The following is a 9880-nucleotide window of genomic DNA, read 5'->3' as shown; positions in this document are numbered from 1 at the left end:
TTTATAAAAAAAGACAGAGTCTCCTTTGTATTTCAGTAATCTCAAAATAACATAACCTGCTAAATAATATTCTCCAAATCCAAATTTCAAGAAAAGGTACAAAACCAAAATTCGACGCTCAATGTCAACCTTTAAAATTAAGAAGATACCGTCAACCCCAAACTAAATTCACTTATGACTCCCTATAGCTGCAGATAACTAGAATCAAAGAAGTAACATAGCAATGAGGCCACCAGCTGATGGAGGCCTACCAGCAAGACAACTGACAATCTGAATCCAAGAACAGCTTGCTACTCAGCTGCTGAAGAATCTGTGGATGAAATAATAAAGGGGTAAGTCACAAAGACTTAGTGAGGATTTAACAACCACCATGAACAGGAAAGGGAAACATATGAAGCACGAGTTTTTCACTATCAGTTCAGAGTGGATAAAATATATTATATTAATAAAATTAATAAGCAGCATTTCCAATAAGAGATGATCAAACTGCCAAGTTTATAAATAACTGTTTCAATGAAACTGAATAAAAATCATGTCAGTCATATGAAAGCATTTAAAAATCAGAAATATAATTTAATAGGGTCACACAAGTAGAACCGTGAGGCGGCTCCATCTCGTTGATAGCCCTCTCCTCCTAAGGGATGGCCTATCCGATAGGGGCGGCTCCATCTAACGGATAGCCCTTTCCTCTATCGTATCACATGTCACATCGTATCATATCATCGGGGGAAGCTACATCTCGTTGATAGCCCTTTCCGTGCAGTGGCGGCTCCATCTAACGGATAGCCCTCTCCTCCCGGAATCAAACTAGCTAGGTGCACCTAGGCCGTTACCTCCGCTAACGGCTACGGGGTTCTATCAAGGATCCCCAAAACCGTTTTCTCAAACCAGTTCAAGTCTCATCAGAAGTCCCAAAATCAACTTTCCAATTTCACAATCTCAGTTTCACATAATTTCCAAAATCAAAACAATATAAATACATTTCTCATGTCAGTTCAGAATCAGACTCAGATCATTTTCATAAAACCAGCTTTCAGATAATTCACGAATTGTAAAGTATGTTTCCCCAATTTAAATAAATATGCAATATGCTAAAATAATCAAATCATCAGTCGTATAATTATTAAAAGTAAGTCACAGTGATTGAAAAATCACTCACAGCTATAACGAGCCAACTGGACCGTCCTCAGCAATTTCGCGACAACCCAACGAACCTTCACCCGTCAAATCTGAATCACCAAAATTAAATTTCAACCTTCAGCAACTATAATCTTATGTCATACTACCCGTGAGCAACTACGAAATCTCAATTGTATACTCAGAGCCCTAAATAATTTTACCTTAATCTAACATACAGATACGATACAATGCCGTTCTCCAAATTCATGGGTTGAGAATATACCTTAAATAAATTGAATTGGACAATGCTGAAGGGCTGGATTTACTTCTCCTTCAAAGCACCACTCCTACTCCAAACAGTTAAACCAGGTTTGTTCCATTTGAAACCCCGTCAACCTTGTTCGTGAATGGATATATATTAAAGGGGAATTGGGGCTGTTTTCCTTTGGAACAAGAGTAAAAGAAGAAATTGAAGAAGTTCTGTGGGAGAAGTAAGGAGGAGAATATGTCGAGAAAGAAGAAAGGGAGGTTACGGCTGGGAAAGAAATATTGGGAGTAGGTTCAATGGTTTTTCTTTAAACAATTAGGGTATCTTATTTTCAAAAAACAAAAGGTGGGTTACGTGACCCCACCCCCTTTTCAATCAGACCACGTTTTTTTTTTCCTCCCCCATCCTTGCATAATCACTTTTATATAATATAATATGATAATGACAATTATAATAATTAAGCTCATAAACAATAAACGGGTCGTTTCACCCCCATTTTGATTGTTGTTTTATAAACCGATAAACAATTAAATATGTTTCCCGAATCCAATGGGGATGGAATTAGGCTAGATTAGGCCAAGATTTTCTCTACATATTTAAGACGCAAGTCTAATCTGTTACTTGTCATAGACGTTTTTTTACGTGTGCTTCGGTCTGTTAACCTATTTAAAGACCTATTTTGAATTAAGCTCTATTAAAAGGCCAACATGTCTTATCTAAATAAGCTAAAATTCAAGATCCTTGGCCGTATCAAAATGCCTATACCATAGTCTTTGTACACATTTTTTGAAAAAACATTACAAGATTATTGAATATGATACATGGTTAATACACTGTACACAAATCAAAACCAACAGTAGAAAAATGAATTGGTCACATCAGAATGACAGAATTGAACTCACTAATACTGAACACGGTGAGAACTAACAACTTTTGAAGAGATAATTAACTTGAGGGTGTTCATGAACTAACCTGTTTCTCAATTCTCATGATATTTTGATTTCACGAACTCATTGACCCCAAAATTCTTACCTTCCAACAAAATCAAAATATAGATTAGCATCAATAAGGAAAAGCTATTCAATTAGATTAACAGAAAGGTCATCAAAGGCATTATGACCTCTTGATTTGAGCAAGCGTTTATGGTTGTACTCAGTGTTAACAAAGGTTATGTGAAAGCCTCTAAGGTGAAGCAACTTTGCTAGTTTGAACAATGGATTGATATGGCCTTGTACTGGATATGGAGTCAACACAGCATGTGGCTTTCTATCGGCAAAATAACTCATCTCTGAGTTTCCTATGTGTATGTTTAGTGTGTAAACATGCTCTTTTATAGAGAGTAAAGGCCTATGTTATCCTTGGATAGTGAGGTAATTAACCCTCATCATAATGCATTGAAGCAAACTTTCCAACTCTCCACTTTCTCATGTGTCAGAAGCAGAAGAAAAAGATGGTGATGAATGAAGGAGCTAAACTTCGACTTTGTTACATATTCTTTTTTGTCCTTTTCCTCTTTCAAATAAATCAATTATTAGAGACATGTAATGATTCATGAGTATATATTCAACTATATGGAAATCTGTATCTTACATAACAATTTTTTATTAAGAATTTGTTGGCATAGTAGATTTGCTTATGGATTTTTTAGGTTCATTTTTTCAAAGTTTCAGCATTAGATTGATTTTATTGTTAAGAACTTATCATATATAGATACATATACATATACCATCACCAATTGTTCTGGAACTTGGAAGGTTTGAAGAATAGTTATCTGCTATGGGGCTGTAGGCTTCATTAAGTACTTGCAGAATCAATATGTGCATGCTAATCTGTGACTGCATTTGGTTTAGATGAATGAGAAGAGTCCCAATGACTTCTGACAGTGTTTCGCTACTCTGTAGTTTGCATGAGCACGGGAAACTATGAAGAGAGAGATAGACACAAAATTTCAACTTGAGAAAACTTTAGAGAGATTACAATTGTGAGGATTCTGACCCAAATTTCAGTTGTCTCATTGTATAGGAAATTCAATACAGTATCAAATTTGACCCCTTACAATTTCCATCATGTCCACTAAGGCACTAACCCGACATGTTTTTGTGATTGTGGACCCTGCCACAAGTTACAGCTTTGGTGCTAATGCAAGCTACACAAGATACAGAAATCAGAGGCATTAAGAGCATCTTTTTTGTTTTTTTGAAATGGCATTAAGAGCATCTTTTATAAACCTAGTTGTGTTAGTCGTTAAATTAATTTTACAATTATTTTCCTTTTTTCGTATTATTACAAAAAAAGTAAAAAACATTATTTTTTATTATTTTAAATAACTTCAATTATTTTTATTCCAATTCTTCAATGCTAAATGTTCTGGAAATGTATGTACCAAAAAAAATGTTATGGAAATGTGGATTTCAAATTGTCATATTTTTCATAAAATCATAGAAAAGATATTTAGGGCCTACAACTTTTGAAAAGCAACCAGTGCTGTGCTGCATGTGAAAGTCGATTAAAATTGCATGTGAACTCATAAGTTACTCATGATGGCTCAGTTGGCAACGCACGATGAGTGTGCAGGTCTATAGGAAGAGCTTTCAGGTTCAATCCTCACATAATACACCGGGGGTGGAAGGGGGATGAAGAGCTTTAAGTGTGACTAAATCCCAAATTTGAAATAGTCGGCATCCGAATGGATACCGAATACTGGGGACTGGGGTCTTTACCAAAAATAAAATAAAATAATAAGTTGTTTAACAATTAATGGTTCTGCTCTCACATCACTCATCGTATCACTTTTATTTTTGTCTTGTAATAAGTATAGGCTTAAAAGGTCCAAAGGCCCCTGAGATTACAAAGGGAATCAAATCCAGGACATGAAAAATTTTCGCATCAAATTGAGTCCCTAAGAATTTTTTTTTAATTCAATTAAGGACAAAGTGTGTCTGATGCTGAAGTGGCTTCAATTTTAGCCTACTCAGCTATTCCACGTGGCATTTTAAATTTTTTTTAATTGAAAAATTCCTAAAACTTAATTTTTTAAATCCAACTCATATATTAAAGCATAAATAAAAAATAAAAAACTTAATAAAATCTCTAATGTAAATAAAAACCTAAATCTAAAAATAAAACAAAACACTCCCTGCAACCTTCCTCACCTCTTCAACCCCCACCATTGAAAATCCATAACCACATCAAAAATTCAGAATCCAGAAACAAGACCCCAACCCACCTCAACACCTCCAAACCCACGCACCACCACTATCTACCCACCCCAAATTTCATCTTCTTTAGCCAGCAACCAGCAAAACTGAAACCCACCCCAACCACCACACCCAACCCTTTTTTGCTGCCATTGCCAAACCCAAGCTCTCCTTGCTGCACCTTTGCCATCTCCTTGCTTCAATTTGTCCGGATATGCTTCGATCTGGGCTGGATCTAGGTTGGTGAGGTGAGACTGAACTCGAATTTGCATGTGGATTGAGGGTGGTGGGGTTCTGGTTGTCTGGGTTTGTTGGGTGGGTGAGGGTGGGGAAGAAGAATAAGAATGAGTTTTTTGGAGTTGAGGAAGAAGATGACAATTGTTGGGGTTGAGGATGAAGATTTGGGTTTGTTGGGTGGGTGGGTGGGGGTGGGGAAGAAGAAGAAGAAGAAGAATGGGTTTTTTTGGAGTTGAGGAAGAAGATAACAGTTGTTGGGGTTGAGGATGAAGATTTGGGTTTGTTGGGTGGGTGGGGGTGGGGAAGAAGAAGAAGAAGAAGAAGAAGAAGAAGAATGGGTTTTTTGGGAGTTGAGGAAGAAGATAACAGTTGTTGGGGTTGAGGATGAAGATTTGTGAATTGTTAGTGAAACCCTAGATCTGTGTTGTTTGATGTTGAAGGGATTGTTAATTTCTTGTTGGGTTTGATTTTTTTTTGTTATTATTAGATTATTAGATTAGGTTATTATTTAGGTAATTATTTAGTTAAGGGATTTTATTTAAATTAGGAATTTATTAAGTTTTTTCTACTTAAATAAATGAGTTGGAATTAAAAAAAATAATTTTTTTAATTCAAAATAATTATAAAAGTCACATGGTAAAAGTGACTAGGACAAAATTGAGCTGTGGCAACATTTGGCCTTAATTGAATTAAAAAAAATTCTTAGGGGCTCAATTTGATGCGAAAATTTTCCAGGTCCTGGATTTGATTCCCTTTGTAATCTCAGGGGCCTTTAAACCCTTTAAGCCAATAAGTATATAACCTATGATGATTCTATGAAAACCAACTTTGTCGGTGAGTTCAGGGTTGAGGACCCCAACAAGTCTTTCACCTTGTAAGACCATAAATTATTTGCTCTCTATTCACCCTCCTGGTGCTATTAATATAATATCTCTTCCGATCATTCTCCATTTACATAACTGGAATAATCATAGAGGTTGATAAAATTGATTATGATTTTAGTAGAAGTATGCACTTTGCATAGGAATTAACTTGAAACTCTACATTAGCATGCATTTGCTAACCTAGAAAGCCAAAATTTGGGCTTAGGAGGATGCCAAATGTTTTTTCTTTTTAATTATGTTAGGGATTGATATGAAGGGGGAAAGGTACTTTGTGATTTCTTATAATATGTAATTTTTAGGTTCTCTTTGTTTTGAAAAAAAAAAGAAGAAAATGAAGAAAGATGCAGAGAAGAAGAATGAAGAAACTTACCTGATTGAAGAAATTTAATTTTGGCTTAATTGCACTTTTGGTCCCCCAACTATTGCCTTCCTGCGAAAATCGTCCCTAAACTTCAAAATTAGCAAAAAACGTCCTCCAACTATACATGTCGTTGCACTTTTGGTCTGCCGTTTGCCTTCCGTGAGAAAACTAACGTGAGAAGTTGATGTGGCTCCCTCACGCATGTCTCACATGACTTTCTTCAAAGAGCTTGATGAGTAAACAAGTCACATGTTTCTCACGTGACTCTAAAAGGGGGTAATCAGGTCTAATTAGGGTTTGCAATTTCATAACCGTTGGAGCCTTTTAGAGTCACGTGAGAAGCATGTGACTTGTCTACTCATCAAGCTCTTTGAAGAAAGTCATGTGAGACACGCGTGAGGGAGCCACATCAGCTTCTCACGTTAGTTTTCTCACGGAAGGCAAACGGCAGACCAAAAGTGCAACGACATGTATAGTTGGAGGACGTTTTTTGCTAATTTTGAAGTTTGGGGACGATTTTCGCAGGAAGGCAATAGTCGGGGGACCAAAAGTACAATTAAGCCTTTAATTTTTGAGTTCTTGACTCTTCTCTCTACTTTACTTGCCAATCCAGAATTTTGCTCTCTCTTTTCTCAACATAATTCTTGCCCTTTTCTGTTTCTTCACTCTTCTATTCCTTCAATTCCCTCTTTTGATCCTTTATAGTCTGCTCGTGCAAGTGGCCTTTTTTAATTTCTTTCTTAAATAACACTTTTATAATATTAATATAAAAAGTCTCATCAATGATAGCTCAAGTGGTAAGAGCTGTGGATATATGGGTTGGGGAGAGAAATGTCTCGGATCGATTCTTGAAGGGTGCAATTTATCTTTCCGATGTAAAAAAAAAAGTAAAGAAACAAAATGAAACAAAAAATTTGATAAGGGATATAAGATGTGTGTAGAAGTTTTTTATTTAAAACAATACTTCAAGAAAAAAGTTTAGAAGCCAATAAGGCGAGGAGGGGCATCTTCAACCAAAATAGAATTGGGGCAGAAGCTAAAGTTCCTAACTACATAATCAGCAACATCATTACCATTCTTACAAACAGAAGTAAAATAAATAAAAAATCAAAATCTAAGACAAGGTCCCTACAATCCTTAATAATCGAAGTCAAATAGGAACTCCCCCTAATAACACAAAGCCCAAAGAGATAGCCCATTTGATACCCAAAGCATCCGCAATCAAAGGAGACAATATATCAAAGGGGTAAGCTGACGCAGTTGCTAAAACCTGGCCACAATGATCACGAGCAATAAAGCCTAGACCTGCAACCTGTGTGTAGAAGGAAGATAACTCAATGTAAAGTTCAGTAGGTTATTCTGTTGTAATTTTCTGTTAATTTCTTGTTATGATTAGTTAGCAGATTGATCAGTGTATGTAACGAAGATAACTCAATGTAAAGTTCAGTTGATCAGTAATAAAACTTTCCAATTCCATCTTCCACAATTCTCTAGTTGATGTTATATGATACAACAAAGAGCATGTTTGTTTCTATGCTGGATTCCCTTCAAACAGATGTTTTGACGAACACACCAATTTTTTGCTTTAACATTGGAGCTTTGGAATGCTTGTTGTCATGTTTCAATTTGTCAAAATGTCAATTTGAACACATAATGTTCTTTTTGAATTTACGTTCACTTTCGTTGAAGGTAAACACAATACTTCCTCTCTCATTATTATAAGTAACTTCTTTTTAGCTTTTTCTCCTAAATATAAATCATTTTATAATATCAATGAAACATTTAATATTTTTTATAAAATTTCTCTCATATATATTATGAAAGAGAGAATATTGTAGAAAAATCAAACTTAAAAACATAGACAAAGCATATACAAGGATAAATGCTAGCTAGTTCCCTAAAAAAATAGTTAAGAAAATGAAACTGAAAACTACATTAAAAACCATTTAATGCTTAATTTTTTAAGTAATTGATGAATTTTTTAATGGAGTATAAAATATTTCTTAAAAGCTTTAAGTTCATGTAGTCCTCAACATCACATTAATATCTTTATCCTAAATAATATCTCAATTTTTTGTCTCACTGCTTGATATATTTTCATATCTTGCAGTCGACAACCATGCCACTAATTCCATCGAGGCTCTAAGCTTAATAAGTGGATATAACTCTCCTAATAAATCATTCTTCATACACATTGCATAAGGATTGAACCATCAACTAAATGCTCGAAGAACTCAACTATCTACCAATTGTGTTGTACCTTGTTGGTATTTGAACAACCACAAAACACACATTGCCACATTTATACAGCCACCATAAATAAACAATGAACATCAAATTATGTTTAGAATATCAATTACCATTTCAAGAAAGTAATAATTTAAAAAAAACTCAACCTGAAATTGCTATCTTTTCCATCTAACATAAAATGTCATGAGCTATCTAGTTTTTCTCTCATACATGATAAGGCATGCAAAATTTTACAAGGTTTGTCATCTAACAAGGGTCCTTGAAATTACCCAAGGCACTTTACATGTACCAACACCATCACAAACCTATAGTAGCACAACAACAATATCAAACAATCAAGTTTGGGAACCATCCAATGGCATATTCAATGTTTTCCTCCATCATAAAACTTATTTCTCATCTCCTTTGTTTTGCTTTTCATGTTCCTCATTGGGTTCACATCCTGCAAAATCACAACGCATTATCACACATATATACTTATATATACTTATATTGATATTGAAAAATAGCTCTCACTCTAACTTTTTAATAATTAGGATTTTTCTTTTGATAAGCAAAAACAGTTGTATTTAAGGAATTAGAGTTCAAATAGTACCCCCAAGTAAGTACATATAGTTTGTATACAAATTAAGTAGCGTTTATCACATACAAGTTTATTCATAAGTTAATTTGAAAAGTTATTGAAATAAACTCAGCATAGCTCACAGGTAAGTATAAGTTCTTATTCATAATCTAATCTGAGCAACTAATGAAAATGAGCTTCAAACATGTAGACCGTAAACTATTTTCATTAATTTACTCAAACACTTGTATATGCTTATGCTACAAGATGAACTCAAATAAACTTTCCCAAACGCAGTATGCTTAAGCAATTAGATTAAGAAACTACAAATGAGTGAGCATAAGTCAAATTTTGTTTTACCTGATTAGGCATAGTCCCTTTGGAAGGTGATTCATAATGTGGTGGAGGAAAGAACTGTAAGGTTTTCTTAGGTGTGTACCTCTCAACCTTCTCCAAATCAATAACATTTTCGTTCATCTCGCTACCGTTGGAACTCTTCACCATTGTTTCACGACGAGCTACGAGATCTGCAAAATCTGGGCGAGCGTTGATCGCCTTAAGAACCTCATCAAACAACATGTCAAAATGTGGGCCAACTTTGATCTTCTTAATAACTTCTTTACTGAGTTTGTCCAAATCAAAAGTCATGTTTGGTCCACTTTCAAGATGAGGTGGAGCCATCAAATTAATTTCCTCAGATATATTTTTCCTCTTTTGTAAGGAAGCATGATTCATCCCCTGAGCACTAGTTACCACATAAGGCACATTATTCATTCTTGAAGAAGCACCAAGATCACCATAACCTGGTACAGTATAAGGTTTTGTTAGTAAAATAAAAGTCAGAGACTATAGAAAAACATATAACCCGTTTCATTACATAACTACTCAATCAAAATACTAAAAAAAAACATAAAGCTAATGATAAATACTTAGTGGTTATATAGTAAGGAATAATACCCCTTTAAGAAGAATAAATTTTTTTAATGCATAATTACTCATTAC

At 34.7% G+C, this 9880-nt stretch overlaps 1 long non-coding RNA gene across 1 annotated transcript; it reads right to left on the bottom strand.

The window, feature by feature from the left end:
• Nucleotides 1-2268, bottom strand: LOC130739425 (uncharacterized). Its single transcript, XR_009019866.1, has 3 exons — nt 1403-2268; nt 1160-1229; nt 1-310 (listed from the first exon to the last, which is right to left on the bottom strand). It is a non-coding gene; the product is annotated as an uncharacterized LOC130739425 (long non-coding RNA).
• Nucleotides 2269-9880: the final 7612 nt, after the last annotated feature.

The sequence above is a fragment of the Lotus japonicus genome, chromosome 2 (genome assembly GCF_012489685.1).
Source record: "Lotus japonicus ecotype B-129 chromosome 2, LjGifu_v1.2".
NCBI lineage: Eukaryota > Viridiplantae > Streptophyta > Magnoliopsida > Fabales > Fabaceae > Lotus > Lotus japonicus.
The sequence above is the reverse complement of the archived record's forward strand: the minus strand, read 5'-3'. Positions and strand labels throughout refer to the sequence as shown.